Here is a 7,279-nt window from a genome sequence, read left to right on the forward strand (position 1 = left end):
GATGTACTAAACTACCTTATGATGGTACATGATAAATATACTCTCGGACAAATAGAAGTGTGCTGAAATTTTGTACAACAAAAAAACTACTGGTACTAGTCCATAAATATATTTACACCAGAGTGCATGCTCATAAAGTGAATAAACTGCTCGTGCGGAAGGTGTCATTATGGTCTAACAAGGCGAACTTCAGCTTCACAAAAGGAATCTGTCTTGACTTTTGGTAAATTAAATTATGAAAGAAAAAGTCACGTAGCTGTGAACGAGATGAATCAATTTGGATTCAATTTACCGAAGAGTGACTAAAAGCAGAAACAAATCAGTAATCAAGGTCCACAGCTTTCATCATTCCGAGTTTCCCTCAAGAGTTTTAGCTGATCGGAGATTCTAATTTCTTTTCTATTCATTATATAATAATCCACTGAAGGAGGGAGAACAGGGGAGTGGGGGTGGGCGTAGGCTGCACTGTAAGGTCATCGCTTTCAATCACATCTTCCAAAGTTTCACAGGGCAAGATGACTAAGTTCCAAAGGAAATGGCAATATTACATGCCTCTTGGTATAAAATTCCTTCAACAAATGTCTAACGCATCTTAAATGAATGGTATAAAACTTACTTGTCCATCTTGCATCCCTTTGGTGTGTTATCAACACTGTGATTGGGATTTACAAATGAAATGGCTTAGTTGTATTTCCATTTGTTGATAAGACTTATCATGGTTAATTAATGTATATAATTTAGATGTTCATATGTAAGTCAAGAGAGAGTTATTATTTCTATTGCTGGCGTTTTCTCTCAAAGCTATTAGTGGATTGGAGTTTACCTATAACACTATAAAATATATCAGCATAAGTGAAAGAAAATAAAATGAGTCTGACAGCCGCCAGCCCTATGTTAATTTTCACCAAGCACAAACAAGATTAAGCTTTTTTTAAGCAAGTAAAAACAACACTAAAAACGATCAAACTCAAAAGCAACAGTTTGTTTTTCCTAAGTACATGCGTAGAGAATCGTCTAATTATCTCATAAGCCAGATAATCAAGGAAAGAATGATCAGAAACAACATAAGCATGATAGCTATTAAAAAGATAATGTAAAGAGCATGAGGGTCTGATGGCTGCCGATTGTCCTCACCGTCATCATCATCGTCCTTCTTGTCACGTCTTTTTCTTAATCTGCTGATACGACCAGGGCGAATGTTCTCAACCCTCCCACCTTTACTGCATTTTATCCACTTAATATTTTGGAAGTAACCAATATTGCCCTGAAAATAATACAAACACGACCCAAGTTAGTTTCTAGTATATGGACATCAGTGATCAAAAACAGCATAAGCACAAGAAATTCTAGATTATATTTCTTGGTATAGAAACCTGTAGCGGCAGATTTGAACTTTGTGTTATTCCTGAATCCATATTATGATATTCATCATTTATCAGGCGATCCTGTGTGCATGGTAAGCAAGCACAGATTTTAGAATAACAATTACAGACTTGATTAGTACAATTCCATCCAAAATTCACCGGGAGGTAGGTGGTTACACAAACGCATAAACTTTTTTAATTATTCAAACTTCATTTGATGAGACCAAGAATGTCAACAGTAATGTCTATTCAGCAACTTAATTTCCACCAATGATATAAATGACGATTTCCAAATGTTAAAATAACATACCTTATAGTTCTGACCAGCTTCAAAGTTAGACAGGGGTGTCTTACCGCCAGTACTGCATGACATGACCTATTAAAACATCATAATTAGCATCAACATATTAGAGCCATATAAAACATTGAAAATCAACGGTTACTTTGACTCATCATGCCCAATGAATAAACCAAGGAACAGCTAAACAACAAAACTACCCCAGATAATCTCTAGTACATGCTATCAGAACCAAGAAGAAAATAGAAACTCACGAACCTTAGGTAAAGCTGCGCAAACACCCACCAAACGGTCTCCATAAACTTAAACCAAGAAAACGTTCCCTCCGTTAGAAGGTTTTTCTTGGTTTTTCCGGCACAACCAAGAAAACCAAGAAAACCAAGAAAAACCTTCCGACTGAGGGAACGTTCTCTTGGATTTCTCAGTCAGTTGGAACTCCGGTGTGGTCTATGCTGAGAAAGTGGCGTGCATTACCTTTTCTTGAACCGATAGTAAACTTAAACCAAGAAAACGTTCCCTCCGTTGGCAGGATTTTCTTGGTTTTTCCAGCACAACCAAGAAAAACCTTCCAAACTGAGGGAACGTTTTCTTGGTCAGTTGGAACTCTGGCGTGTGTCTTAAATAACACAGAGTGTACCTTTTCTTGAAGCGATAGGCTGAAAAACTTGGTCAAGGACTCTTCTCCATCATAGATCACCTGCAGGCCAGGATTCATGTTAACAAATATGATAAGAAATTTATCAGGCGACAAAACAATCTATCTATCTATCAACAGACCTGAAAAAAGGCAATACCCTCGAAAAATACATCGGGTTGTTCAGAAAATAAGCTCCTGTCATCACAACCCAAGTCATTGACTGGGGCGTTTTCGCCTACAAAAGCTTCAGATTGCTCTGAATGAAATTCCGACATATTTGCTAATTATGGAGATAAATGAATAAAACCGTAGTTTCTGCTTATATAGGGGCTGGAGAGCAAGGGCAGTATAGGAAAATCGCAAGTGATTATTAATCTGAGCGTACACAATTTGACAAGGGAATTTTTACTATGTTTAAACCATGATTTTATAACCTGCAGGTTAAAGGGCCAACTTATGGTTTTATGGAAATTACAATAGAATTTTTTTTTAAGGCAAAGGACAATCGCCCACCCAATGTTTAGCTCAATCTTAAAAGTATGCCTACAGCTTTTTAAAAATCCAAACACTCACCCAATAACCAACTGCTGTTAGAATTTTCTATAATAGCTAAAAATAAAATTGTTATTTATCAATAATATTAAAAAAATATATAATTTTATCTTATTTCTATCCCAAATATTGAAAACTCGTATTTTATTCCCAGTCTTAACTTTGAAAAGTAACTTCCTCCTCCTCCTCCAAAACCCAAGGTTTTCTCCCCTAGTTGTCACCATCTCCACCTTTAGCCCAACTGTCTCCTCTCTCGACAGAGGACGCTGATGGAGACAAAAAATTCTATCTCCATCCACGAAGATGAGACAAAGTTGTCTCGTCTTCTCCATCAAGTAAAAGACGAAAACGATTCATTACAGTCTTTTTGTCAATGAAAATAAAAAATGATGAATCTTTTGTCTCCGTCAACAAAGAAATAGAGACAAATCGTGTACTGAAATATGAAATCAAAGAAACTGTGGCCGCTATTAATAGTAATAATGTTTTTGTATCAACAGTGAAAATTCAAACACAAAACCTAGGAAAAGGACAAAAAGGGCAAAACTATTAAAAGCCCATCTGAATTTTTAATTGTGTCATACACAGGTTTTTCTAGTTTTCACGTTCTGGCATTTCTGATTTCGAATTGATTTCTGTGCAAAAACTACATGCTTCCATGTAATAATTAAAAAAGGGAGCACATAACATGAAAAAGAATGCAAAAGAGATTAATATTGTTATTGCATCAAGGAAGCTGCTATTTGTATATCAACATATAGAATGATATGGTCACCTGAAGTGAGACCTATTGACAATCTAAGCATCTAATACCAGTAAACCTAAAGGTTAATGTTGTAAACGGTGGCTAAACTACTCATTTGCAATGTTCCAATCAATGTCCTAAATCATAAAATTATAAAATTGACCAAAACAAAAACATCAACAAATTACTAAATGCCAGTGAAAGGATAAAAAAGTTGCAGTGCATACCTTGTCCTAGCCACCCAACCTAGTCACAGCTCTCCACAACCTGTATTCCCATAAATATTTACATTAACCCCAAAATAGAAATGTTTAAAATTGGCAATATTGCAATAGATATATAAAAAACAATTTAGGGAGGTAAGTGTTGGTAGGAACTTACTTTAGACAACTCAATCCCTCTCCATGGAACTTAGGAGGCTTAAATTCCATGCTTCTCTCCCTAAAAATTTTTTCAAGTTCCTTCATGAATGCAGGTTGCTCCTCCTCGGTCCCTGACTCACTACCCTCATAATTTTCATCTAAGAGAAATGAATATGTCAAGTTGGAGTTTTGATTTGCTGTGGGTGTAGACAACTCTATTTTCTTGACTTCACTTTTGATTTCTGTGCTATTTGCATTATCAGGTTTTATGTCAGCAGAAACCACATCAGGCTTGGGAGTAGCAGGTTCAAATTTAGTTTGCGATGCCTGGGAAGAAGGTTCAGCCTCAGGATTTGCAGGGGTCTCCGAATTTGAGGAAACAGAGTTGACAGGGAGTTGAGAATTAATGGAAACGGTGTTTTTAGGGGGCTCAGAACTAGTGGAAACGGTGTTGTTTGGGGGTTCAGAGTTTGTGGAAACGGCGTTGATACTATCAGGAATTTCATTAGTTTCAACTAGGGTTACAGTAACAGGAACTTCATTGGTTTCAACTTCGGTTTTAGCATCAGGAACTTCATTGGCTTGAGCTAGGGTTTTTGCATCAGGAACTTCATTAACTTGATCTTGGGGTTTATGACGAGGAGCTTCATTGGACTAAGCTTTGACAACAACATGAAGCAGTTGAATATCAGGCTTATCTGATCCTCCGGTGGCCCCTAAAGCAACAGAGGTCGATAATTCTTCATGTGAAGTGGACTCTTTTTCAAAGTTGTTAGCATCAGTAGCTGCGTTGGTACCATTTAGAGGATGTTGATCCTCAGGGAGAATAGGGTTAGTCGCTTCCACGGCCAAAGGTACAAAGGCGAGGAGCTTCAACTCGTGGATTGATGGAATTTTGTCCTTCATTATTAGAAGAAACTGGCACATCTTGTGCAGGTTCTTCGTTCTCCTTATATAAGGTATTACTACTCATCTCGGAGTCTCAAAAGCTAAGGCATGGCATAATATAACAAAAGTTAACAGCGTTCAAACATAAATAAAAGTAAGAGAAAGAATGCTAGCTGTATGAAGAAATGTTTCATAATAGCAAAATTAGTTTACATTACAGAAAAAAGCAAACCCTAAGTTGTATTTCGAAAGAAGAATTTAAAAAAAAAAATTGAAGCAAAATCGACAGTGAGATTTAATAGCTGAATTGGCGAACTTACGACAGATGATTGAGAGAGTGAAAATAGATCCTCAAGATGTTGATGATCAGATAAACCCTAACTTATCCTCCTTTCCGCTCTTGAATCTCTGAATCTTAACGACAGGAGAGGACGACGGTTCTCTTTTCAACATTGAGGGCCTAGTGTGAGACTGTTGAAGGGAGGAATCTTGAGGGAGATTGGCAGAAAGAAGATGAATTTCTTGATGATAAGTGGTTAAGCACGCTTGGAAGAAGGATCAGGGGGAGGGTTGAGGAATCGTTGTTGGCATAAAATAAATATATTATACCTATTTTCAAGCATTATATAATAGTTGCAATTAGTATCTTTCTAAAATTTTGCATGCTGTATGTATATAACCATCTTTCATTTAATACGTTTTAATAATAAAATTAATTATCACTAATTAATTTGTATTGCAATTAGACTTTGATTTGAGTTAAGTCAAGCTCCCCTCAAAGTTGTTCAAATTTGGTTTCATACTACAATCGAGTAAAAAATTATTAAATGATATTGTTTTAATTAGTATAAATCAAAACATCATTTTAATCAATTCATATCAAAATTTTCTAAGCTTGTAAGCTAAGCTAGTCAAACACGCATCAAACTTGAATTAAAAAATATTTAACTTTTAAACTTAAACTCGAGTTTGAGTTTGAGTTTGTTTGAGTTGAATTCGTTTCAAACTCATTCAAATTGAACTCATTTTTTTAACTTAAATAAGCTTAATTCAAATCTAATTTTAATTGTAATTAAAAAATCATCATCATTTATGATATACAACTTAATATTTGATTAAATGTTGTGTTTATTGATGAATAATAAGAGAGTCGTGAAGCCTTTTTAGATAAAATCCTGATTCCACTGAGACCTCCGTCTACCTACTCATGAAAACCAATTTTTTAACTAATTTGATATATAATTCTGTAAATATCACGCTCCAGTTAACTTTAATTAACAGAATTGCAATTGCCCATCTACTTACTTATCTTTGAATTTTGACAAATATTTTGATTTTTGTTATTAAAGCTGGGGCTCTAATTATGGTATTATTATTATCATTTTTTTCATTTTATTATACTTTTTGTGCGTTATGTAAGGAAAAACCTAGAATAGAATAATATGGGATATCATAAAATTGATATATTATATGCATCACATGTCAATATCCCGAATTGAAAAAGAAAAACCCATTAGTTCTATAAACTTTCAGTTAACTCATTAATTACCCAATCCAATAATCATTTATATCCAGACGAAAAACAAATTAAAATTATTAGATTAAATATGAAGTAACGTCTATGACTTAAACTTATAATTCATTCCAATGTTGTTACTCTAAAATGTTCATATTGTTGAAATTTTGACAAAAAGGTATAAATTTTAACGAAAACCCAAGTTTATTATTATTATTATTATTATTATTATTATTATTATTAAATTAATTGACTGAAGAATTAAAACAAAAAAAATACTGTTCTTTCCAAGTTAGTGAGCCATATTCAATCTGACGTAGCCTCCATGCAATATTATGGGGAACATATGAAGGAACAAATCAATGACGTCATTACATCTTACCGAAGATTTTGCAAGTGGCTTTTTATAGACAAATTATTGGCACGGTTTCTTTTATGATTTTCCCATGATAGTCGTTTTCCCCTGTTGCCGGAAGAAAACATTAAGTGGGGCCGCCCTCTGGGAATGGTGTTATTATATAGGCAAAAGACTTTGTTCCCACCCAAAGTTTACTGAATTAATTTGTGTTCATTCAATTTTAGATGATTTTATTCAATTCAACTATTGAACAAAGGAAAAGAAAATATTAGTAAATGAATAAAATTATGTATAAAAATAAATTATATAAATTTATTTATATAAGAAAAGGTAATTATTTATGATTAAATAATGTGATTGTTTACTTTTTTTTTGTTTAAAATTACCCGATCAATTACTATTGTGCAAATACATTTGTACATTTTTATATGTGGTATTAAACTTAATAAATAAGAAATGGTATGGTCTTACCTTAATTAAGTCATCTGTGGACAATGATAGATGAAAGAAAGGATTAGAAAATTTTAGAAAAAATGAAATTCATGGAAACAGTCCCTAC

At 34.0% G+C, this 7,279-nt stretch overlaps 2 long non-coding RNA genes across 2 annotated transcripts; both read right to left on the bottom strand.

Moving 5' to 3' along the window:
* Positions 1–1,372: 1,372 nt before the first annotated feature.
* Positions 1,373–2,032, bottom strand: LOC123208214. The gene is made up of 3 exons (XR_006500725.1): positions 1,921–2,032; positions 1,675–1,740; positions 1,373–1,445 (listed from the first exon to the last, which is right to left on the bottom strand). It is a non-coding gene; the product is annotated as an uncharacterized LOC123208214 (long non-coding RNA).
* A 9-nt stretch (positions 2,033–2,041) lies between these two features.
* LOC123208215 lies at positions 2,042–3,863 on the bottom strand. The gene is made up of 3 exons (XR_006500726.1): positions 3,824–3,863; positions 2,440–2,543; positions 2,042–2,359 (listed from the first exon to the last, which is right to left on the bottom strand). It is a non-coding gene; the product is annotated as an uncharacterized LOC123208215 (long non-coding RNA).
* Positions 3,864–7,279: the final 3,416 nt, after the last annotated feature.

This window comes from Mangifera indica, unplaced genomic scaffold, assembly GCF_011075055.1.
Source record: "Mangifera indica cultivar Alphonso unplaced genomic scaffold, CATAS_Mindica_2.1 Un_0159, whole genome shotgun sequence".
NCBI classification, from domain to species: Eukaryota; Viridiplantae; Streptophyta; class Magnoliopsida; order Sapindales; family Anacardiaceae; genus Mangifera; species Mangifera indica.